The 24,634-nt window shown below is 49.9% G+C and overlaps 1 protein-coding gene across 2 annotated transcripts in view; it reads left to right on the top strand.

Moving 5' to 3' along the window:
- Positions 1–19,587: 19,587 nt before the first annotated feature.
- Positions 19,588–24,634, top strand: part of ASAP1 (ArfGAP with SH3 domain, ankyrin repeat and PH domain 1) — a 381,790-nt gene continuing 376,743 nt past the window's right edge. For both annotated transcript variants that reach the window (XM_062187980.1, XM_062187981.1), the window contains exon 1: positions 19,588–19,675. The gene's annotated coding sequence lies outside the window, so the exon portion shown is untranslated. The remainder of the gene's footprint in view (positions 19,676–24,634) is intronic.

A 24,634-nucleotide genomic window follows, 5' to 3' on the forward strand; every position in this document is an offset into this window, starting at 1 on the left:
GGCCATCTTTCACTGCACTCCCGGGCCACAGCAGAGAGCTGGCCTGGAAGAGGAGCAACCAGGACAGAATCCAGCGCCCCGACCGGGACTAGAACACGGTGTGCTGGCGCCGCAGATGGAAGATTAGCCTATTGAGCCACGGCACCAGCCTTGTTCTAATGGATTTTTTAAAAAAGTGATTATATGCTGCTTGCAAGAGACATATCTTAGAGATACAGAAAAATTCAACCTGCCCTCAGTTTTATCAGGTGCCAAGGTGACATCTCTCTATGTACTCTGTCTCCCGACTGGTCCCACAGTCAGGAGGGAAAGAACAGAATTGTATCTATTGACCTGCTATGATCTCTGCAGCTGGCCACAAACAGGCGCTGGGTAAAGGGCAGTCGAGCAGCCCCTCTCTGCACTGCCCCCTCCCGTGTGATTGTCATTCTGCACTTCCTTCAATGGGTGTTGGCCAGCCAGAATCCAGCCCCACGGTCTGCTGGTCTATAAGACATGGAAGAGAAGTTCTGTTTCATCACTGGCCTCAGATGGGACAGGCATCATGCTGGGCATTTCGCCTGATTTCATCTTCATGCTCATAACACATGAACACTGCTAACCCTAGACAAGGACACTGAAGTTCAGAGGGGAGGTCACTTGCTCAAGGTCTCCCACCTGACCACATTTGTACAACCCTAAGGCCATGGTCTAGCCTCGAATCCTGTAAGAAGTACCCTCAGAATGTGCTTACTGTTCATCTCTCAATCCTCGGGTTCCACTTCTAGAAGTCTGAAGGAGTGTCCACAAATCTGCATCTTAACGTACACCGTTTAAGAACGTAATCATAACTGTGTATTTCCATATGAACACACGCGTGTTCACAGCACACTTCTCTTAGAGGGGTTCCATGTCAAGCAGTCAACCATGCTGCTTACCTGAGCATCTACTGAGTGCTGTGCTGGCTGCCGGCAGTGAGGAGTGAGCAGAGAAAGTCCCTCTCAGCTACACGAGGTCCCCAGAGCAGTCACACTCACAGGCACAGGGAGCAGCATGGTGGGTGCCAGGAGCTGGGGGAGGGGGTTGGGAATTGGTACTTAATGGGGACAGAGTTTGAATTTGGTGTTACAATAAAGTTCTGCAGATGGATGGTGGTCAAAGTTCACACAATGTGCAAATGTTGAATGCCACTTAGCGGTACACAGAAAAATGGCTGACGTGGCAAATTTTATGGTGTAGCTATTTTACTGCAAGTTTAAAAAAAAAATGGCGGCCTTGGCTCTACTTCCTCACCCAGACCCAGCCCTCTTGATCCACCCTTACTGTAGTTACACCTCCAATATATCACGTGCTGACGTTTCATGCTTGCCCGTGTCCTCACTAGAATGTAAACTCCACAGGAGCAAGGATCTTTGCCTTGTTAAATTGTGTGTTTGTTTTGTTCTTGGATGGAGACAGTCTCAGCACCAAGAGTAGGGCCTGCCACATCGTTGGCGCTCAGTAAATACTTGTTGGATGAAGGAACCTAAGAGGTAAGTAATAAGCCCTTCTGAGCACATGAATGGATGGAATGATTCTGTCACCTGGCTTGCCAGGCTCCATTTTCCATTTTGACCACGTTAAAAACACAGTGAAAGCCAATTCTCTACACGAGTATAGTGAGGCTTAGGTAGGAGTCAGGAGTTTTCCACAGTTTGGGGAGAAGTCTGAGTCCGACGCCACACTCAGGGAGAAGAGCAAATTGAGCAGAAAGGGACATCAACTCCCAATCTCAGAAAAAAACAAGACATCCACCTGCTTATCTTCTTTCTAGCACTTTCCCTGAAGGAGAAACTTATCCAACTTCCAGCTTACAAAACATATTTTCTAGCTTTGTCCCTGGAGGATTTTGTCAATCTTCCTAACAGAACTGTAGTTGGTATCTAACAGCGAAGGATAGTAGAAGATGGGGCAATGAACTGAATGAAGTGTTGGAGTTTAAAACAAATGGCAATTTCTCAATATCTTTCTAAAATTATCTATTTTTTAAGAATATAAGGAGAGAAAGAAGGAGAGGGAGAGAGGGAGAGAGGGAGAGAGGGAGAGAGGGAGAGAGAGAGAGGGAGAGGGAGAGAGAGAGAGAGAGATCCCCAAAATGCCCGCAACAGTTAGTGCTGGGCCGTGCCAAAGCTGACGTGGAAGGTCTCCCATGTGCATGTCAGGGACCCAAACACTTGACCCATCACCTGCTGCCTCTGGGGGTGCACAGTAGCAGGAAGTTGGAATTGAACAGAACTGGGACAGGATCCCATGCATTTCAATATTGAATGCAGGAATCCCAAGCTGTATCTTAACCCACAGGCCAAACACCTGCCCCAGTTTCTCGTAACTTCTTTAAAAATACCTTATAGGTTCTAGATAAATATCATGAAGGTTTTTAACTTTTTTTCTTTTCTTTTTTTTTTTTTTTTGGGGGGGGGGGTAATGATTCCCAGAGGTCTCAGGAGAGTGGGACTCATTTCTGGCTTTAACATTTAAACCCTGGGTCCCAATTGCGTCTCAACTTTATTGTGGAACAGAATGGGGTAGGAGGAGGGCACAAGGACATGTTAGATCACTTACAAGACTTTAGTACTATGCGTGCACGGCAATCATACTCTTTTTTTCTCTTAGTGTGTCAGAGATCAGAAATAGCAAAGGATTCTAAAGATATGTCTACTTGTAATTTACCTACCATGCTTTGACTTGGGGTGAGGAATAGAGACTGAGGGACCAGGAGTCCAGCCACAATCATCTCATTCCCCCCCCTCCCCCGCAGAAAGGGAGCTGTGGCCAGAGGAGATCTGGGACATCAGGAGCAGGGCAGAACCTCCCAGAACTACCACATGGCCAGGGTCAAGGGTGGGAGACGTGGACTTGGTGATGCCAGGACCCCCAGCAGGTACCAGACTTGGCACAGACTTAGTTTGTTGGTGCTCACTTGTCTGGTGGGAGGGTTCCCAGGGCAGCTGACAGCACCAGGGGACCTGGAACAGATGCAGCTGAGGCCTGTTTACAGCCCATGTGAGACCTCCTTGGGGATCCTTGAAATAACTGGGCCAGACTCCAATGGGAAGGAGCTGAGATCTTGTCTGGGCAAATGAGGACAACAAGTCTGTGAATCCTGAGTCCTGACTATAACCCGGTGAGGACCGACCGCAGGGGTCCCAGCTTCCTTTGCAAGTCAGTTAACTTTTCAAAAAAAGTAATCAAAAAATCAAAAGACATTAACACAACAGAGATGGCTGCTCAAAGTGTAATGCAGATTAGGGGGCTCAGAAGAAGTTTTCTGTAGTTGGTTCAATTTTACTTAGAGCAGACTATGAAGCATGTGGTTAAACAAGCAGGCTTTGGGTTTACAGTTAAGTTTAAACACATAATGGATATTTGGAGTCATTACAAGGGTCAGCAGATTTGGGTCTACATTGTGAAAACAGTCTCTGTACTGGTCAGATGCCAGCTGGAGAACTCATTTTCTTCTAAAATTTTTTTAAATTTTATTTGAGACTCAGAGAGATACAGAGAGAAAAAGAGAAACTTCCATCTGCTGATTCACTCCCCAAATGCCCACAGTGGACAGGGAACAAAAACTGGCATCCAGAAACTCAATCCAAGTCTCCCATGTGGGTGACAAGGAGCCAACAACTTGAGCCATCTCTGCTGCTTCCCAGGGTTTGTGTGAGCAGGAAGCTGGAGCCAAGAGCTGGAGCCAGGGGTCAGAATCAAGCACTCCAGCGTGGGATGCAGGCTGAATGGCTCCTTTACTTCCCTCCGAGCCATGTTTCATGACATGCATTCATGGACAGGAATCCACTGCTGTGAGTCCTGAGTGGGAACTGGGAAGAAGGATCTGGCCATCTCTTCCCTGAGGAACTGAAGAGCTGGGGAGTGCTTGGGGATCATAAGAGCTGTATACAACCATCTGAAGAGCTGCTGTGTGGATTTGCCCCGTGTGGTTCCAACCAGTGGATTCTGACCCACAGGAAGTTGCCAGGATGGGGCCTTGGTTCTGTTTAAGACAGAATCTTCTATCTGACTCCTTTTCCCAAGGAAATTGATGTGAGCTGGGGTCTAAATCCTCGGAGTCTGCCTGGGGCAGGGTCCATTAGCTATGGGAGTCTTGGGGCAGAGGCAGCCACTGGGGTAGAGCCATGCCAAGTCTGCGAGTGAGAACAGCACAGAGACCACAATGGGAATGCATTACAGAGTGGGACCAGGGCCAAGCCTTGGGAGCTGGCAGAGATAGATGGAAAGCTACCAGCCTTGGCCCAACCTCAGTTGGCCGTCACCCATCAATGGCTCTACAGAATACATGTAGACCATTATCTTAAAGAATCCAAGTTATAATCGAGGCCATGAGCTGGTCTCTGGCAAAGTGATTGTGTCAGGAAATGTCCTCAGACTGGAGGTATTCAGTGAATGCCTGGTGACCATTCATACTCCCAATCGTTCAAGTTCTTTCTAAAGTATTTAATCAAAAATAAATAAATAAATATTTAACCATGATAAAATACATATAACATAAAATGCATCATCTCAACTATTTTTAAGTGTACTTAAAAATTGAGGTATGAAATACATTCACATCATCGAGTAGTCAACACCAGTACCTATATTCAGAACTCTCTACCTCCTGGCCGGCGCCGTGGCTCAACAGGCTAATCCTCTGCCTTGTGGCGCCGGCACACCGGGTTCTAGTCCCATTCGGGGCGCCGGATTCTGTCCCGGTTGCCCCTCTTCCAGGCCAGCTCTCTGCTATGGCCCAGGAAGGCAGTGGAGGATGGCCCAAGTCCTTGGGCCCTGCACCCGCATGGGAGACCAGGAGAAGCACCTGGCTCCTGGCTTCGGATCAGCGCGATGCGCCGGCCGTGGCGGCCATTGGAGGGTGAACCAACGGCAAAAAGGAAGACCTTTCTCTCTGTCTCTCTCGCTCACTATCCACTCTGCCTGTCAAAAATGAATAATAAAAAAAAAGAAGAACTCTCTACCTCTTGTAAAACTGAAACCCTGCACCCACTAAGCTCTAACTCCCTATTGCCTCCTTTCCAGCCCCTGGCAACCACCATTCAACTTTCCAGCCCCATGAACTTGACCACTCTGACAGTCACTCTGGTGACTGACTTTTCTTTTTAATTATTACTTTTTAAATATTTATTTGTTTATTTGAAAGGCAGAGTTACAGAAAGAAGGAGAGAGAAAGAGAGAGAGATCTTCTGTCTGCTCATTCATTCCCCAAATGCCTGCAATGGCCAGAGCCAGGCCAGGCAGAAGCCAGGAGTCAGGAACTCCATCTGAGTCTCCCATGTGGGTGGCAGAGGCCCAGGGACTTTGGCCATCATCTACTGCCTTCCAAGTGTATTAGCAGGGAGTTTGATCAGAAGCAGATTAGCCGAGACGCAAAATGGTGCTCCTATGGGTTGCCAGTGTCATAAGTGGCAGCTTAATGTGCTTGCCACAACTCCAGCCCCTCTGTGATTGACATTTCACTTAGTATGAGGTCCTCAAGGTTGGTCCTTGTTGAGGCACGGGTCAGAGTCCCCCTCCCTACCTTTTGAAGGCTGACTAATACCCTATCATCATGGCCACATGTGTTTATCTGTTCATCCATCAGCAGACATTTGGGGATGGACATCTGGCACAGCAGTTAAGTTGCTGCTCAGGACAACCACATTCTATATCAGAGTGCCTGCGTTCGAGTCCTGACTCTGCTATTGAAGCAGCTTCCCGCTAATGTGCATTCTTGGAGGTAGCAGATGATGGCTAGAGTATGTAAGAGACTCAGTGAGTTTGGGGTTCCTGGCTTTGGCCTGACCCAAAGCTAGCTGTTGTGGGCATTTGGGAAATGAACCAGTGGATGCAGATCTCTCCATCTCTGTCTCGCTTTCAAACATATAAATAAACTTTCAGAAACTTTTAACACAGACATTTGGGTTTATTGGCTCAATTTTATGCCACTCCTTAAAGTAGGCACTAAAGTTAATATGAGGAACACCATACTCAGGTACTCACAGTCTGCTTGGAGTGGATGAAAGGGCTTGGGATGAAGGGGAGGTAAGAACAGGGCAGATATCTGAATGAGGTCAGTTTTAATGATACATTGTGGATCATATGATAAGTCTTCACATGATACAGTGAAGTGAGACTTCCATTCCGGGATGGTGCAGGGGAAGAGGTGGGAAAAGTTCTTAAAGAAGGCAGGTTCTGTGTGATCAATAATGCTAGATAGAGAATTTGTTTGTTTTTTTTTAATATTTATTTATTTTAAAGACAGAGTTACAGAGAGGCAGAGAGAGAGAGAGAGAAAGAGAGAGAGAGATCCTCCATCTGCTGGTTTACTCCCCAAACGATTGCAGTGGCCAGGGCTGAGCCCCTCTAAAGCCAGGAGCTTGGAGCCTCCTCCAGGTCTCCCACTCAGGTGCAGGGGTCCAAGGACCTGGGCCATCCTCCACTGCCTTCCCACACCATAGCAGAGAACTGGATTGGAAGTGGAGCAGCCAGTGGATGCCGGCACAGCAGGCAGAGGCCCCACCCACTATGCCACAGCGCCAGTCCTGAGAATTTGTTTTCAATACTTGAGTCTGAGGGCCTGGTAGGCAGTACCCCTCAAAGCTGGATCAGTTGCATCTGACTCCTTGGGAAACCTGAAAAATATCAGTCCCAGTTTCCCAGCCCAGAAATTCTCACTTTGCATCTAAGGTAGTGGGCTGGAGTCTGTATTGTCCACAGCATCTCCTGGTGACGGTGAGCTACAAATAGTCTTGGCAGAACTGGGGAAACACTGGAAGTTATAAGGTAAGTTTTGCATTTTAGATAAACTTCACTGACCTCACTGTGGAAGGGAGCAAGGACATGAAAGTGAAAAGAAACCCAAGGTATGGGTCAGGCATTTGGCACAGGGACTAAGATACTGCTTGAGGGGGTCAGCATTGTGGTGCAGCAGGTTAAGCGATGCTAGCATCCCATAGGGGCTCTGATTTGAGTCCTGGCTGCTTACTTCCAATCTAGCTCCCTGCTAATGCGCCTGAGAAAGCAGCAGAAGATGGCTCAAGTGCTAGGGCCCCTGCCACCCATGTTGGAGACCCAGATGAAGCTCCTGGCTCTTGGCTTCAGCCTGGCCCAGCCCCAGCAGTTGCAGCCACTTGGAGAATAAACCAGCAGATGGAAGACCTCTCTCTCTCTCCCCCTGTAACTCTGCCTTTCAAATAAATAAATAAATCTTTGAAACAAAAAATGCTGCTTGGGTACCATCATCCCAATTGGAGCGCCTGGTCGGAGTCCTGGCTACATTTCCAATTCCAGCTTCCTGCTAATGTGCATGCTTGGAGGCAGCAGGTGACAGTTCATGTGCTTGGGCGCCTGCCACTTACATGGGGAACATGGACAGAGTTCTGGGTTCCTGGATTTGGCCTGGCCCAGCCCTGGATGTTGTAAGCACTTGGGGAGTGAACCAAAAGATGCAAGATCTCTCGCTCTCTCGCTCACTCTCACTCTCGCTCTCACTCTCACTCTCACTCTTGCTCTCTCCCTTTCAAATGAATAAAATTAAAAATAAAAAAAGGAATTCAAGTGTCCAGCAATGTGGCATAGCAGGTAAAGCTGCCACCTTTGGCACCAGCAACCCATACAGGCACCAGTTCAAGTCCCTACTGCTCCACTTCTAATCCAGCTTCCTGCTAATGTGCCTGAGAAAGCAGTGGAAGATGGCCCAAATCTCTGGGCTAGTGCACCTATATGGGAGGTCTGGAAGAAGCTCTGGCTCCTGGCTTTGGTTGGCCATTTGGGGAGTGAAGCAGGAGATGGAAGATTTCTCTGTCTCTCTCTGTAACTCTGACTTTCAAATAAATAAAATAAATCTTTAAAAACAACAACAAAAGGAATTCAAGGTAGAGAAACCAGTTCCCGTGGCTGGAGCTGTTGTAGAGTAAGTTAAAGCCCTAGCCTGTAGTGCTGGCATCCCATACAGGTGCCAGTTCGAGTCCTGGCTGCTCCACTTCCGATCCAGCTCTCTGCTGATGTGCCTAGGAAAGCAGTGGAGGATGGCCTAAGTCCTTAGGCCCCTGTACGCATGTGGGAAATCCAGAAGCTCCTGGCTCCTGGCTTCAGATCAGCCCAGCTCTGGCCATGTAGCCATTTGGGGAGTGAACTGGCGTATGGAAGACTCTCTTTGTGTGTGTCTCTAGCTCTCTCTGTGACTCTGTCTTTCAAATAAATAAATAAAAAAAAAAACTGTTACTAAAAATATGTATTAAGGGGCCAGTGCTGTGGCACAACGGGTTAACACCCTGGCCTGAAGCACCAGCATCCCATATGGGTGCCGGTTCAAGACCCGGCTGCTCCACTTCAGATCCAGCTCTCTGCTATGGCCTGGGAAAGCAGTGGAAGATGTCCCAAGTCCTTGGGCCCCTGCACTTGCATGGGAGACCCAGAAGAAGCTCCTGGCTCCTGGCTTTGGATCGGTGCAGCTCCGGCCATTGCGGCCAATTGGGGAGTGAACCAGCGGATGGAAGACTCTCTCTCTCTCTCTCTCTCTCTCTCTCTCTCTCTCTCTCCCCCTCTCCTCTCTCTATGTAACTCTGACTTTGAAATAAATAAATAAATATTTTAAGAAAATATGTATTTAAAAAAAGAAGAAACCAGTTCCTGTCCGTCAGATGGCCCCAGATCAGGTCAGAGGAAAGCCATCCAGCAACTTCACCCAAACTGCTGATGCGCAGAATTAAAGGCTGGATGGTTGTATTTACGCTGCTGCGTCTGGAGATGGTCTATTATGCAGGGAAACCTAACTGATACCCTCCGTTTTGCTCTTGAACCTGTGCCCGTACTGTTTCCTCTGCACAAAACACTCTCCCCTCTTTCTTTCCCAAGTTAATTTATATACGGCTCAGAAAAGTTTTCTCTGCTCTCAATTAGGTGAAAACCCTTCCATTACACTTTTATTTCAATTTTTTAAAAGATGTATTTTATTTATTTGAAAGACAGAGTTACAAAAAGATAGAGCCAGAGAGAGGTCTTCCATTCCCTTGATTCACTCCCCCAATGACTGCAACAGCCAGAGCTGAGCTGATCCGAAGCCGGGAGCCAGGAGCTTTCTCCAGGTCTCCCGTGGGGACCCAAGAACTTGGGCCATCTTCTATTGCTTCCCTACGCCACAGCAGAGAGCAGGATCAGAAGAGGAGCAGCTGGGACTTGAACCGACACCCATATGGGATGCTGGCACTGCAGGCTGGAGCTTTAACCCACTGCGCTACAGTGTCAGCCCCTCCATTACACTTTAGTATCTCTAGTGGCACCGCTGTAGTTGAATTTCACTTTTCTTTGTCTACGTGACTTGATCATGGTCTTCCTCACTCAACTATGAGCTGAATGAGGGCCGGGCCAGTGTCTGTTTTGCTATCTATCCAAGCACCTAGTACAATTCCAAACTCCTAGCAGGGACTCACTGAAGACTAGTGGGAAGGAAGACTGTATGGCAGCCCTGGAGGAAACATGCCTTTGGGGGTTCTTCTTTCAAAATAATAACCCTACATAAGTCCCTTCCTACCCGCTATCATGGAGAGTAAGCAACCCAGAGTATGAGGATGTCTTTGGTAGTTTTTCAAGGACTGTACAATTGTTAGTTCTTCATCATTACTGCTGTGATTCTGGGGTGGCAGCAGCTAGTTTTGGGGGGAATCCTCTCCATTTCTCACTTCCCTGAAATGGCCCCAGGCAGTTTCCTGGCAGCTATGATTACGGCTGGATAAGCAATTTACAGGCTGACAGTCTCGCCTATAGTTAAAACATGGATATGTAAATGTCTGTGTAGCTACAACCTAGCAAGCAATCTCCAGGCTGGTTAATTGCAGAACTTGGTGGTAATGATTCCAATGCTGAGTTCAATTAAGGACTATTTACAAAACCACTTGGTGAGTGTTTTCCGATTTTTCTGAAACAACAGGCCCAGACTAGAGAGATTTGTTATTTCGTAGTAGAAACGTATGGCTCAGATATACCAGCAGGTGTGTTAGATTTGGAGTCTGCAAACTCCATGCACTGTTTTGGCCCCTGGAGCAGGGTTTTCAGCAAGACAGCCTTAGGGTAACAGGAATCTTCGCAGAGACAGATACTTTGTATACTACTTTTCTGAGCTTCCGTTTCCTCATCTATAAAATACATGTATTAGTAGCCCAACCTCACAGGTTTATTTTGAGATCAAAGGAGATAATCACTGAAAAGTGCTAGTAGAATCATTGCAACAGTGTCTGGCATGAGGAAGCCCTGCATTCATTTTAGCATCTCTTATCATCACCATTGCTGTTGTTAACACACAGTGGCTTCTACCCTGGCCAGTACACCTGATAAGTCCACTCTGATACCCTCCTTGCTTATATTTGCTTTCTCTGGAAGTGTGCTCGCTGGTGAGTGGTGATGTTTTGTAAGGCATACAAGCATGCATTCATGAGGCATGGGGTGGTGCCCACTGTGCCTGGCACGCTGGCGGGTTTTGGGTGCATAGCCATGTGTAAGACTGTGTTCTCAGAGGTTCATGGGACAGTTGCAGTTCGTTGTGGTAAAGGCTGGATCTCCTCCAACCCCAGGAATCTGGGGGAACAGACAAGGGGCTGACCCTACCCCAAAACGTCAGGGAAGGCTTGTTCTGGGTCACTTGAGGTTTCCAAGTAGAGAAGAGGGTGAAACTTCTATTAATTTCACACAAAAGAGAAGATCTCACTTCCTTAAGGGATTGTGGCAATGACCCATCTGTCTGACCCTTTTTGTCACAAAGGTCCATTAGTGCTGGAAATGCAGCTTTTAAAATTCATCAGCTAAGGATGGAAGTCATGTTCCCTGATGCTGAGCGGCTCTGGAGGAGATGCCATTGATGTTCCTCTTACAGGGCCTTTGTAGGGTGAATTAAAAAAAAAAAAAAAAAGATTGATTTATTTATTTGAAAGGCAGATTGATAGAGAGGGAGACACAGAGTGAAAGATTTTATATCCCACTAATTCACTCCCCAAATGCCCACAACACATGGGGCTGGGCCAGGCCAAAGCAGGGAAACAGGAATTCCATCCATGTCTCCCACTTGGGTGGCAGGGACCCAAACCCCTGAGCCATCATCTGCTTTTCCAGGTGCATTAGCAGAGAGCTGCACTGAAAGTGGAGTAGGTGGGCTCAGGCACTCTGATATGGTTTGTGAGCAATCCAAGCAGTGGGTTACTGCACTACAGCACGACACCCACTGAGAAGGAGCTTTTGCAAACGGGGCTTCAACAAGAGTGATGGCAAGATGTCCCTAAGCCTCACATGCTTGTGACCTGGGCTCAGAAGTGGCTCCAGGATGGACACAGCACAGAGGTCAGGCTTTCAAAGAGAACAACCCCATGGGTATAAAGAATCCTAGAATCTGTTCTGGCCATGCTGGCCAGCCTTGTGCAACCTTGCCCCATTCATGAATTCTTTGAACTGATGAGCTCAACACTAGCACCATAATAGGAATTCCCAACTCAGGTGGGCATGCAGTACTCGCCTCATTTTTGTGTGTTTTTTTTTTTTCTGGGGTGGGGTGGGGTGGGAGGAACAGAGTGACAGAGAGAGAGAGAGAGAGAGAGAGAGAGAGAGAGAGAGATCTTCTATCTGCTGGTTCGCCCTCCAAATGTCCACAGCAGCCAGGGCTAAGTCAGGCTGAAACCAGGAGCATGCAGCTCCATCCAGGTCTCCCATATGGGTGGCAGGGACCCAAGCACTGGCCATGTCTCATCACTTTTCTAGGTATATTAGCAGGGAGCCAGACGAAAAGCAGAGCAGCCAGGCCTCATAATGACACTCTGATATAGGATGCTGGTGTTGCACGGTACTACAATGCTGCCTCCTCATCACATGTTGTCTGCCCCCACCCTCCCCGCCCCAACTGGGAAGAACAAAAATCTCCCTGGAATCACTGTAAGCCTCACCTTATATTCGTATCTCTCCCCCCCCCCTCCCTCTCCCTCTCCCTCTCCTTCTCCCTCTCTTCTCTCTTTCTCTCATCATCATCATCATTGTCACCCAGTAGCTTGAAGAAGAATAAGGTTTAAAATGCTAATACCGCCAGTCCCAGCCCTGGCTGCTGTGATATTTGGTGACTGAACCAGAAGGTGGGAGTTTCTCTCTCTCTCTTAAAGGAAGTGTAATGTAGGGGCAGGTGTTTGGTGACTTGACTTGGGGAGCCCTCCTGTATATCAGAGTGTCTGGATTTGAGTCCCAGCTACGCTGCTGACTCCTTTAGCTTTCTTCTAATGTGCATCTTAGGAGGCAATTGTGATGGCACAAGTAGTTGGGTCCCTGCCATCTATGTGAGACTCAGATGAGCTCCTGGCTTCTGGCTTTGGCTTGTTCCAGCCCCATCTTGGTGGACATTTGGGGAAGGACTAGTGAATAGAAGATCTCTGTTCATCTGTCTGTCTTGTTTTCAAATCCATAAAATTTTAAAAATTAAAAAGGAAATAGGGCTGACTCTGTAGCACAGCAAGTTAAGCCACCATATCCCATATGGGTACCAGTTTGAGTCCCAGCTGCTCCACTTTCAATCCACCTCCATGCTTATTTGCCTGGGAAAGCAGCAGAGGATGGCCTGAGTGCTTGAGTCTCTTCTACTCACATGTGAAACCTGGAAGAAGCTCCTGGCTCCTGGCTTCAGCCTGGAATTGCTTCCTAGGATGCACATTAGCAGCCCATTGAGAAGTGAACCAGTGGATGTACGTTCCTGATTCTTCAGTCAAAAAAATCATTTGGTTGTATGTATGTGGATTAATTTCTGTATTTTGTTCTATTGGACTATGTGTGGGGTTTTATACTAGTATCACATTATTTTAATTTCTATAGCTTTGTGGTATGCTTTGTTTGTTTTAGACAATGTCGTCAATATATCTGGAGAATCATAAAATTATAAAATTAAAAAATAAATAAAATCCTGATACCATTGACTTTGCTTGGTTTGCACTACTGTCCTTGAGTACCTGAGACTGGGTCATTATAAAGAACAGAGATTTGTTCCTCATAGCTCTGGGGGCTGGGAAGCCTAACAGTGAGGGCCTTCTCATTGCATCTAACATGGCCAGGAGGCATTTGCAGGGTGACAGAGTGGAAGGAGGTGGAACTCCATGTCTCAGTAACGTAATCCCACTATAACTGACCCATTCCCACCACAGTGTCCTTAACCTGTCTTTGAGGACAAAGCTCTCGCCATCTGGCCACCTCTGAAACGTCCCATCTCTCAACACCGACACATTCAGGATTAAGCTTTCAACACGTGAACCTTGTCAGGGGACACATTCAAACCACGGCAACCACAATTTTCTCTACAAAAGAAAAGAATGCATTACGTATTGTGTGTAAGTACTCTTACATGAATCCTCAAAACAACTTTATGAGATGCACACTTTTATTATCTCATTTTACAGCTAGGAAACGGGCTTAACACTTTCAGCTACTAGGTAAACTCCCACTCATTGCAGGTGGTTGAGATGGAGCTGAAGTACAGGCTACCCCACTGCAGTGTGAGCTGTTAACCACCTGGCTCTGAAGGTTGTGTGTGCTGATCCCACTGCCCTTTCTTTCCTTTCCTTCTTTGCTCAACTCCCTGGAATATTTGCTTCTCTATTCCAAGGATCTCCCCAAGCAGAACCTCTTGTAAGGGGCACTTGTTGGCCTCTTCCCCAAAGCCCTTGGTTTCCAGTGGTATTTCCTTGTCCCCACTGGCTTTTGTCCTAGGGGGCTGAAATTAGGACCCATGCCTTTTCCTGGATAAAGGACAAAAAAGTGGCCCAGGTTGGACTCTGCATCATAAGCTGCAAAGTCAAGGAGGCTGGAAGATTTTGGGAATTGTGTTTGATCCACCCAAGTGGAGCATCAACAAATTCAGCCATCAAGATAATAAATAATTTGATCTCATTTTAAAAAAGGACAATTCCAAGATGAACAAAACGCTAACATTTTAAACAAAGCCAGGGTCAGTGTGACTGACTTTTCCCTTTGCCTAGCCCTCCAGTGTGGCTGGACCTGACATTTCTGGGTGTTTCCCCTGCATTGTAGCCTTCTGTGTCTTGTCTTCAAACACCTGATACCTCGCCCAGGTGCTTTGTCCCAAGGCTGTTTCCAGCTTCTGCCCTCCCTTGTGTTGTCCTCTTTTCTTGAAAGACTCTTTCTCCTTCCACCCCACCTCGCTGAGGATTCATCATGCTTCACCACTGTCACTTTCCCCATCTAGTAAATGGTGATAACAAATAGTCCCCGAGTCAGAGCCTTGCTGTGAGTGCTACATGAGCATTAATGGCTCTGAAGGAGCTCAGGACTCAAGATGAGCACCCAGCGGCTGCTAGCTCCAGCTAGCACCACCTTTATCCCACAAGATGGGCAATGAGTTGACCACAAGCTTGCCACTGGCCGAAGCTCAGGCTGCTGCTTCATGTTGGCTACATGAAACGCACATCTAGGTCCCCATCTTCGTAAGTCTCAGTTACAAACTCCTCTACCTCCATCTGCTTGGTAAGTGCAGGTGTTCTCTGGAGTTTGTGCTTTAATTTCTCTTCTAGCTCCTCTGTCTCCAGGCCATGTGTTGATATTCATAACCTCAAGGGCCCTCTTGTCTGTGACACATGTATAAGGTCTGTATCTCTAGGCCCAAGCTTCCAAATGTTTCCTAGGTCTTACTGGTGCCCACAACCTGCTATGAATATTACCAAAGCAACCAGAGGGACCGAATGCTAACTGGATGCTCTGTGTCAGCCCAGCACTTTACACAAATTCCTTCATTTCATTTTTTATTTGGAAAGCAAAATGACACATACACAGAGAGAAAGAGGTTTTTCATCTGCTGGTTCATTCCCCAAATGCCTTCGATACCCAGGCTAGGCCAAGCCAAAGCCAGAAGCCAAGAACTCCATCCAGGTCTCTCATGAAGGTGGCAGGGGCCCAAGTACTTGAGCCATCACTTGCTGACTCCCAGAGTGCACATTATTGATAGGAAGCTAGAGCAGAAGGAGACGCAGGACTCAATCCCAGGCATGTTGGTATGGGATCTGGGCATCCCACACAGCTGTTTAACCTACTGCACCACAATGTCTGCCCCCTCAGAAACTCCACTTTGAAAACAAAACAAGATAGAAACCAAGATAAGGGAAGAAATTCACCCAAGGTGATGAACAAGGGAAGTGTTGGAGCCAGATTCTGAAACCAAGAGGAAGCGCTTCTGATAAGTAAGACTATTCCCAAGCTTACTTTGTTCTGCTTGTTTTAAAATTTTCTTTTATTTATTTGTGAGGCAGAGAGAGACAGAGAACTCCCATCCACTCGTTTACTCTCCCTCACCTGCAATAGCGGGGGCTGGGCCAGGCTGAAGCCAGGCTCTGGGGACTCAATCTGAGCTTCTCACGAGGGTGATAAGGGACACAAACACTTGAACTGTCAGTGGCTGCCTCCCAGTTAGCTGGAAGCTGGAATTCACTTGCTGCCTCCGTAGTTAATGGAAGCCGGAATTTGGAGTGGGAGCCACACTTGAATGCATGCATCTTAACCACTAGTCCAAAGGCCCAGCCACAGAGGCTCACCTTTTGGTCAACAACTTTAAAGCAATGTTAGGAAACTGCTACACTGATGGTTCTGAACCGGGGCTACTTCCCATTGTTGGCAGACATTTTTGGTTACCCCAACTGGAGGGTTGCTACTGGCATCCAGTGGGTAGGGGCCAGGGATATTGCTGAATGCCCTACAAAGTGCAGAAGTGCTCTATAACAAGGAATTCTCTGGCCCAACATTCAACGGTGCCCAGAGTGAGGAACCCTGCATTAGAGAGATCGGCATAAGCGAGTAAGGTGCCACGTTTTCTCCACAGGCCAACTGTGCAGGTCCCTCGGCCTCTTCCTCCCCTCTACCCTCCACACTCTAACCCACTGCCCACACTGCCTCCTCTGCACAAAGCACAAACAGGAACTCAGTATCTTCCTCCTCAAAACCTTCCCCTCCTGTTCTCTGTCTCGGTTAAAAATGCCACCCTGCAGCTCCTCACAGGTGAAGCACCATTGTCCCTCCTTGCAGACCCACCCCCACCAGCAGCCAAACAAGCTGTGTCTGTTCCATCTCCTCTCTCCTGTGCATCCCCGCCCTCCTACGGCACTAGCCTACGTTGGGCCAAAATAGCTTCTCGCGCTGTCTCTTTTCCAGTCATGAGGCTGAAGTCACTTTTTAATTCATCCATATTTGATCATGCATTTCATGAAGAATTAAAGTAGCCTCTCAGAACCCACCTAACTCCTAGTCTATCAACACAGGCAAATTCATGGTGGAAACTGACTCTGTTCCCCTTGGCTCTCCCCTCCAGGGCTTGGGTGCCACCACAAGCCAGATCTCCCCTCCACCATCCTTAGGACCTGTTCCATCAATGAGCCCCGCCCTCCCCCTGTGACTGCTCCTGCCCTTTGGGGACCTTCCCATCCACCTACAGATGCTTGCCGGCTCCTCCTGGAGAAGACTCCACCCTTCCCTCCCACTTGCTAGACAGCCACATTTCTGAAGAGTTGTCTACACTTGCTGTCTCCCACTCATTCCTCAGCCCACTGCAATCTGGCTTCCATTCCCTCCAACTCCATCAGGACAGCTCTGGGAAAAGTTACCAGCCTTCTGATCGCAAAATAGAGTGGATGCTTGCTTACCCATCCTTCCTGGATGGAATTTTCTGGATCGTTTGAGAGTGTGGGCTATGCCCTCTTATTAGAAGCCATTTCTTCCTTTAACCCCTGGCTTTCCTTCTACTTCTCTTCCCACTGTTCACTTTCCCTGTGGGCAATTCAGTTGCACCCTGTGCCAATAGCTCTAACCTCCAGAAGAGGTAGTAGCAGCCTTGAAGAGCCTGACTCCAAAGCTCTCTATTCACTAAATATTTGGCCTTGGGCAACTTGCTCAATGCTCTTGTGCCTCAGTTTCCTTCACTGTAAAATGAAGCAAAACTTCTTAGGCTCATTCCTTTCTGTGTCTGCACCATTTCTTTCTTTTTTCTTCTTCCTTAAGATTTATTTATTTATTTATTTATTTGCAGGGTAGAATTACAGACAGAGCGGGAGAGACAAAGAGAGAGGTCTTCCATTCGCTGGTTCACTCCCCTAACGGCAGCAATGACTGGAGCGGGGCCAATTCGAAGCCGGGTGCCAAGACCTTCTTCCAGGTCTCCCACATGGGCACAGGGGCCCAAGCAGTTGGGCCATCTTCCACTGCTTTCCCAGGCCATCAGCAGGGAGCTGAATTGGAAGTGGAGCAATCGGCACACGAAGCAGCATTCATATGGGATGCTGGCGCTGCAGACGGAGGCTTTACTGTGGTATGCATTGTGAAAACTAAGATCTCTCAGAGAACAAACACGCTGGGGAAGCACTAAGGAGGGAGCAGTAATTAACTGGGACCATACCAATGAGACTACAGTTGCCTTGGCTGACAGTCTTAATTACTTACAGTTCTAACTTTCCAGAACCGTTAATAGCGGCATCTGATGTTTCTTCCATTTCACGCAGGGCTCCCGTGGTTTCCCCACCAAAGGAGAAGACACAGGAGCTGAGCGATGGAGTGAATCCCCCTGCCTTGGGTGAGGGCCAAAGCTGCAACCCGACTCCTCTGTGCCCCTTCATTCATTCACGATGTCTTTACTGAGGGTCTGCAGTGGGCCAGCAGTGCTCTTGGCCTGGGACACAGGAGTGGAGACGGGCAAGGATCCTGTGGTAACGCAGCTTACGCATGGGACACGGGGGTGGGAGTGGGGTACGTGATGAATAAGCAGCCAAATAAATGGGCTAAGTTAAATAATGGCAAGGGCTGCAAAGCAATAGAACAGCATAGGTGATATCGGGGAGGGATGCACGTTCCAGAGACAAGCATAGCAAATGGTTGGGAAAAGCCCCTCTGAGGAACCGTGAGGTATGTGCCAACAACAGTCAATAGGAAATTCTTCCAGGCAGAGGGATCGCAGCTGCAAAGGGCCTGGGGCAGAACCCCGGACACCCAGTGCCCAGCCCAGAGCTTGTCCTACTGCTTCTGACCACAGACAGCCAGTTGCAGAAAAGAGGCGAAATCTGGGTCTGAACCTAACTGCTCCCTGCTTGGAAATGAGGAGCTGGTACCCAACTTTCAGTTCCTGGCTGGTTCATTTGAGCCTTCTGTTTTCAGTCACAGTCATGTTGTTCCCTCTTCAAAGTCTGACTGGGTTTCAGAGGAATCTGAAACACTTACAGCCAAACCACCAAGCCGCATCCCCAGGTAAAGCACCCCGCAATGTGGCATTTCCGTGGGAAACCACAGTGATTCACTCGCACGGGCCATCCAGTCTGTCTGTGCAGAGGTTGACTTTGCTTTTCCCCAAGCTTCTGAAGCCCAGCCTGACTTTCAAACACCCCCTGCCCCAGCCCCACGTCCTGACTTCCAGGTTCAGGGCAAACTCCAACATTCGTGGGAGTTTCAGATTTCACCAGAAGGGGGTCCGGCCCCAGCTACTAACCTTCTCCTCTGCAGAGAGCAGTTGCCGAAATGCTGCAAAGAAAAATAATCACCCAGTCGTTAGGAGGAAAATGAAGCTCTAAAGGAAGGACCGCTGGCTGCCTCTGGCTCTGTAAATCGGCACAGATGAGCCCGGGACACACCCCACAAGTTAAAGTCCTCTTTTCTCTCAAGTCGCTGCACGGCTATAGCAAGGAGAGCATGGCTAAACACTTGGTTTCCAAATCGAACCTCTTTCTTATTTGAGGACACAGGCTCGGAGAAGTGACTCAAGGTAACCACGGGGGGGGGGGGGGGAGAGAAAAAAGGCACTGCCATCTGCATCCCAGATCGGGGACCCCAGCCCTCACGATGCTGTCCACACTACCACTACTTGTGCACTGGGCGATGCTGTCCACACTACCACTACTTGTGCACTGGGCAAAATGAAGAAAACTGCAGGGACAAAGCGAGGCGAAGTCATTTCTTTGATCAAAACTGGGGAGCGAACCGGCTGCGAGGTTGCGCGTGCAAACCCCACAGCACCGGAGTGAGGCTGAGGTCCTCTGGCGCTGTTCGGGCCTTGGACAGGCACCTCCCAAGGCCAAGGTTTTCCGGGGATAAATCCCACCCCTTCCACCGCCTGGCGAGGCGCAGGCAAGCCAGCGGGGGCGAGGGGACCCGGGGGCAGGGCGCCCGCCGCCGCAGGGGAGCCGGAGAGCCCGCGCGTCCCCAGCCACTGCGGCCGCTGCGCCCCGCTGCCTGCGTGCCGGCGGGCCAAGGGTTAAGCGAGGCGGGAGCCCCCGGCGCGGAGCGGCCCGGGCCGGGAATGCTTAGTCAGGATTCCGATTTCCTGTCGAAGTGTTTGGATTTCCTGAAACCCGCGCCCTCCGCCGCCGAGCGGGATCGTGCGAGCCGCTCGCGCCGCCGCCTCCTCCCCCTTGCACATGGTCGCCCGCCCCTTCCTGCGCCGCGCTCGGCTCCCGCGCCTCGCCTCGCCGCCGCCGCGGGCGGCCACTCTGCGCTTGGGCAGCCCGGCCCGCGCCTCCCGCCCCGCCGGCTGTCCGCCGGCCGCAGCCCGGTTCCGACCCGAGAGCCGCGAACGCCCGGCCGAGGGCTGCCGGGGCGCGGGCGTGTGCGCCGCCGCTGGGGAGCCGGCGCCGAGCCCGCGATGGAATAATGCCCAGCCGCCCGCCCGGTCCCGGTGAGTTGCGGGCGCCCGGGCGGGCTTGGCGGCCGCTGGACCCCGCGCGCGCGGCGGGGCCGGGCCGGGGCGCCGGGTGGGCCGGCGGGTCCTTTCCCGGTGCGGTGTCCCGCTCTGGCGCGGTCGGAGCGGGGAGGAGGGCAGTGTGCTGGGCGCACGGCCGCGCTCTGCAGGGCCGCCGAGGCCGCCCGGGGGCTCCGCGTCCCCGGCTCGGGAGAGGGGGCCCGGGCGGCGCGCGCGGGAGCCCCGGCTCTGCAGAGGCGCCGCGATGGGGGCGGGGGCCCCCTTCCCCGAGGGAGGCCGGGGCAGCGCGCCTGGCGCCGGGGACCCCGCCGTGGGGGCGCCCTCCGGCGCGGAGGCGCGGGCGCTCGGCCGCGGCATTGTCTCTCTGGCGTGGTCGGGAAAGTTCCCCGCCCGGACACGGCGCTGCCACGCAGGCCCTAGGCCACTTGCTCCAAACCAGAGAAAGGAAACGAAGGGAAAAGTGGGGGCGAAATTTCCCCCGTGGGGCTCGGCGTCTCCTCGCGGGAAGTACAGGGTGGTGTGTTCCGCTTGGATCACTTGGGGGACCTGCTGCTTTTGCTGAAAGCAACAAGAAGTTTAAAAGAAGAAAGAAACTCGCGGGCGTCCGGCGGCTTCTCCCGCACGCCCTAAGCGGTTTCCCTGAAGAATGTATTTCTCCAGTCATGCAGCGGGCCGGGTGGGCCACTGCTGGCTGGCGTTAACTTGACCTTAGCCTTGGCTGTCCCTGTCAGGGGAACCCCAACTCCCTCTCCCTTAGCGCACCCTCCCCGCCAGGTCTGCCCGGCGGGGTTGTCTAGGCACAGTTGATTCTGGGATGACCACAGGACCGGGATTGTAAAACCATGTTTAGGCCGGCTGTATGTCTGTTGGACATACACCTTGCCCCGAGGCGTTCACGCTTGGCGATTTGAGGGCTGTTGGGTGGCAGGCGTTAGGTCCAGTCTGGGGACGTCCATGCAACAGTCTGAACGTTGAGAACAACCGTGTCAGCTTCTTCTTGTTGCACAGATGAGGGCCAGGGAGCCGACCTGAGTTGCCCATGGCCATGGTCAATGGCTAGTGGGTGGCAAGGCCAGGACTGGTTTCTGAGTCTTGGAACCGAACCCTTCGTCAGGTGCTCCTGTGCCTGCATCGCATTAAGGTCTGCAGCCATGGGCAGGATTGGACAGAGGTGTGTGCCCTGCCACCCTCACCTGTGTGGTGCCTTCTGTTGTTCTCTCTTACCTGTTCCTGCTATTTGTGAGACATCCCATTATCTCAAAAAATTCATATTTGAGGAGGAGAGTTAAAAAATTGCCCAGCGCTTACTGTTCAACCTCCAGATGGACCTGAAATACAAATGGGTGGCTTATTACAGGGGAAGTTACCTTTCTCCATCCCATTCTTTTGTGAAAAATTGAAAGCTCTCAAGTCCAAAATAAGGGCGGTATCTTAGCACATAGCATACCCTATGATGTTCTCTGAAGTTCATTTCCAGCACTCCTCTTTCTTGTGAGCTAAGCCGTCCATCTATTTTTCTTCTCACGAGAGCACTTATGGCTGGTTTTTTGTTTTTAGTAGGTGATCATGTTGGAGAGAAAGGACCTTTTTTTTTTTTTTTTTTTTGCAAGCTTGCCATTTGATGAAAGAAATTGAAATTCACTCCACCTCTCCAGTCCTTACAAGCCGCACTGAGCCAGATTTTCACAATTGCTGTGAGCCTTGCAGGACCAAGGATGGATGTGTGCATTCAAATCAAGTCCTGTGTGGGAGAAGGGAACTCGTGTTCGCTGGGGCAGCTGCTCCAGCATTGCCCTATCGACTCATCCCTTGTGTTTGAGCTGATCCTACCCACCCCATCCCTCCTTGCTTCTTGACCTCACTTCTCTCCTGTCCACTATATCTGGCATGGGCTCAAGAATGAATGAATAATCTTCACACAGGCAATAGTGACAGTGACAGCTGGCATTCACTGAGTAATTGCTGGATGCCCTAGACTCTTCTTAAAAAATATATATGTTTATTTATTTGAAAGGCAGAGTTAGAGAGAGAAAGGAAGAGAGAGAGAGAGAGGGAGATTCCATCTGCTGGTTCACTTCTCAGATAGCTGCAATGGCTGAGGTTGGGCCAGGCGGAAGCCAGGGGCCAGGAGCTTCTTCCTGGTTTGCTCTGTGGTTGCAGGGACCCAAGCATTTGGGCCATCTCCCGCTGCTTTCCCAGGCACATTAGCAGGGAGCTGGATTGGAAGAGGAGCAGCCGAGACTTGAACTGACGCCCATATGGGATGCCAGTGCCACAGACAGCAGCTTTACCTGCTATACCGTAGTGCTGGCCCTTGCCCTAGGCTCTTAAAGAAGTCTCTTGGAGGAGAGGAACCCCTTTGAGAGGCGTGTCCAGAAAAGACTGCACTTTTCAGATTTGTCTGGAATTGAGTCACTCTTCCTTGTGTCCAGTAAACATTTGCTAAGTGTCTCCCCGGAGGAGGCGCCGGTCAGGCAGAGAGGAAGAGCATGCTGTTTCCAAGGCTTTCTCATTCCAGCATCATCTTTCAGTGTTAGTCTCACAATTTTAATCAATCAATTCAGCAAGCATGTATTGAGCACCTGCTCCCTGGGAAGCCCCCCTTGTGCATCCTGATGAGACAATGATGAACAACAAGAAGGATCTCGTCTTGCCCTCCGGGAGCTTGCAGTCCGCTGGGGGAGATGAGCAGCAACAAGAAGCAGGTGGTGCTTGCTAGCAAGAAAGACAAACTGGGGGCCACAGCAGGGGCTGCAGCTGCAAAGCGGGTCCTAGCTTGGCCAGGGGATGCCCTTTCTGAGATTGGAAAGTGGAGAAGGGAGTGGCCAGTCAGGAAGGATGTGGAGGAGGGATTGCAGGCAGAGGGATTGGAATGTGCAAAGTCATTGATGCACAGAAGAACACATTGATGTGTTCCAGGGAGTGAGGGAAGTTGGGGAGTGGGAAGGCAAGGCTGAAGAGAGCTGCAGGGGCCATGTGGCATGGCCAGTTGTATCCAAGGCCGAATTGATTCTGCCACCTATTACACAGGGGAGCAGTGGTGACTTAAGTCAGGGGTAGGAGCTCAGTGACATTTTTAAGAGATGGCTTTGACTGCTTTATGAAGAGTAAATTAAAAGGGGGCCAAGAGTGGAAGCAGGGAGATTGTCTGGGAGACCATTGCACCAGTGTCAGAAAGCTGACAGCCATCCAACCTGGGGAGGTCGAGAGAAGTGGGTGGATCCTAGCTGGATCTCAGAGTTCTAACGTGGGATTCTGTGATGGACCACATGCGGGTGAGGCAGGAGGAAAGATGGCTCCTGGGCTTCTGGCTTGAACAGCTCAGCGCTGCTGGTGATGGACTGGAAGACAAGGCAGACTATAGGAGGACTAAGTTCACGGAGAAAATCAAGGTGAGCGTGGGCCATGCTAGGGTTTGACTGTCTAGGAGGCATCAAATGGGGATATTCAGGCAGGTACTGGGGCACAGGACTCAGAACCTTGGAGGACATTCAGGGGCTAGAGACGTTATTTTTAGCTGAGTCCCCACCGGTGCTCACCAGCACACATCTTGCTGAGTGTGTGTTCTTCTACCTGGGATGCTCTTCCTCTCTCCCCACCTGCTGCTGCTCATCTTTTAAAATGCACCTGTGTCTTTCTTTATCTCTTCATACATGCATCTAACTCTCTTCCCTCCTCTCAGGTCCTTGTGTTCACTTTCATCAGCATTCAACAGAAGTTACCTTTTAAAAAAGTCTTACACATCTGTATGCATGGATTTCAGAATTTTATACACCAAAATAAGCATTTTAATTGCATTTTATAAGAATTTTTGGAAGGACCCTCATAAAAAATCTGGTGAGGCCATACACATAGTAAGCACTCAAAGTGGGCATTACAGAAGTTAGCTATGACTGTTATCATTGGTTGTAAGGATGGATGTATAAAGAAAAACCACACTATACGGGGTGAAGTATAATGATAAATGTCATTCATTTCCTATTGGTGTAGTAACAAGTTACCGTAAATGTAGTGGCCTAAACAACACAATTTTATAGCTCTGGAGGTCTGAAATGAGTCTCCCTGACCTAAACTCAAGGTGAGGGCAGGGCTGCCTTCCTTCTGGAAGCTTCTAGGGGCTGCCTGCATTCCTTGGCTTATAGTCTCCTTCATCTGTCTTCAAGACCAGGGCTGTTGGTCTCTGACCTTCCTGTGCCTCCATCGCTCTGCTTCTGGCTTCTCTTTTATCTTTAAGGACCCTTCAGGAGATAGTATTGGGCTGTATAACTTAGGCTACTCTCCCAGTTTTTAAAAAAATATTTATTTATTTGAAATGCAAAGCATTAGAGAGGGAAAGACAGAGGAAGAGAGGGAGAGAGAGATCTTCCATCTCCTCATTGACTCCCCAAATGGCTGCAATAGCCATGGCTGGGCCAGGCCCAAGCTAGGAGCCAGGAACTCCATCCGGGTCTCCCATGTGGGTGGCAGGGGCCCAAGCACTTGGGCCATCTTCTGCTGCTTTCCCATATGCATTAGCAGGAAGCTGGATTGAGAGTGCAGCAGCTGGGACTCAGACCTGGGCTCTGATATGAGATTAACCCATTGTACCACATCTACTCCCGTTTAAGATGCCATCTGCAATCTGAACTGGCCATTGCTCTGGAACCTAACATATCCTTAGATCCAGGGGATTAGGGAGCTGATGGAGGGTGTTGTTAGGGGATCTCTGGGTGGGGGGGTCCCCACCCCAACAGGAGAGGGGAGATCAGAGACATGTTTTTCCAATGCAGTAGGGTTGGGTGGGTGGGAGTCCATCTCCTCCCAGACAAATATCCCTCTCAGATACTCATGTCTTCATGGAAGGTCTTTACTGGGCCGGCTTTCTGTGAGAAGTTGGCATTGAAAGTTTGTTCCACCATGAACCCTTCATGCTATGGGCCCAACATTCACCTTCAA

Source organism: Lepus europaeus, chromosome 4, assembly GCF_033115175.1.
Source record: "Lepus europaeus isolate LE1 chromosome 4, mLepTim1.pri, whole genome shotgun sequence".
NCBI classification, from domain to species: Eukaryota; Metazoa; Chordata; class Mammalia; order Lagomorpha; family Leporidae; genus Lepus; species Lepus europaeus.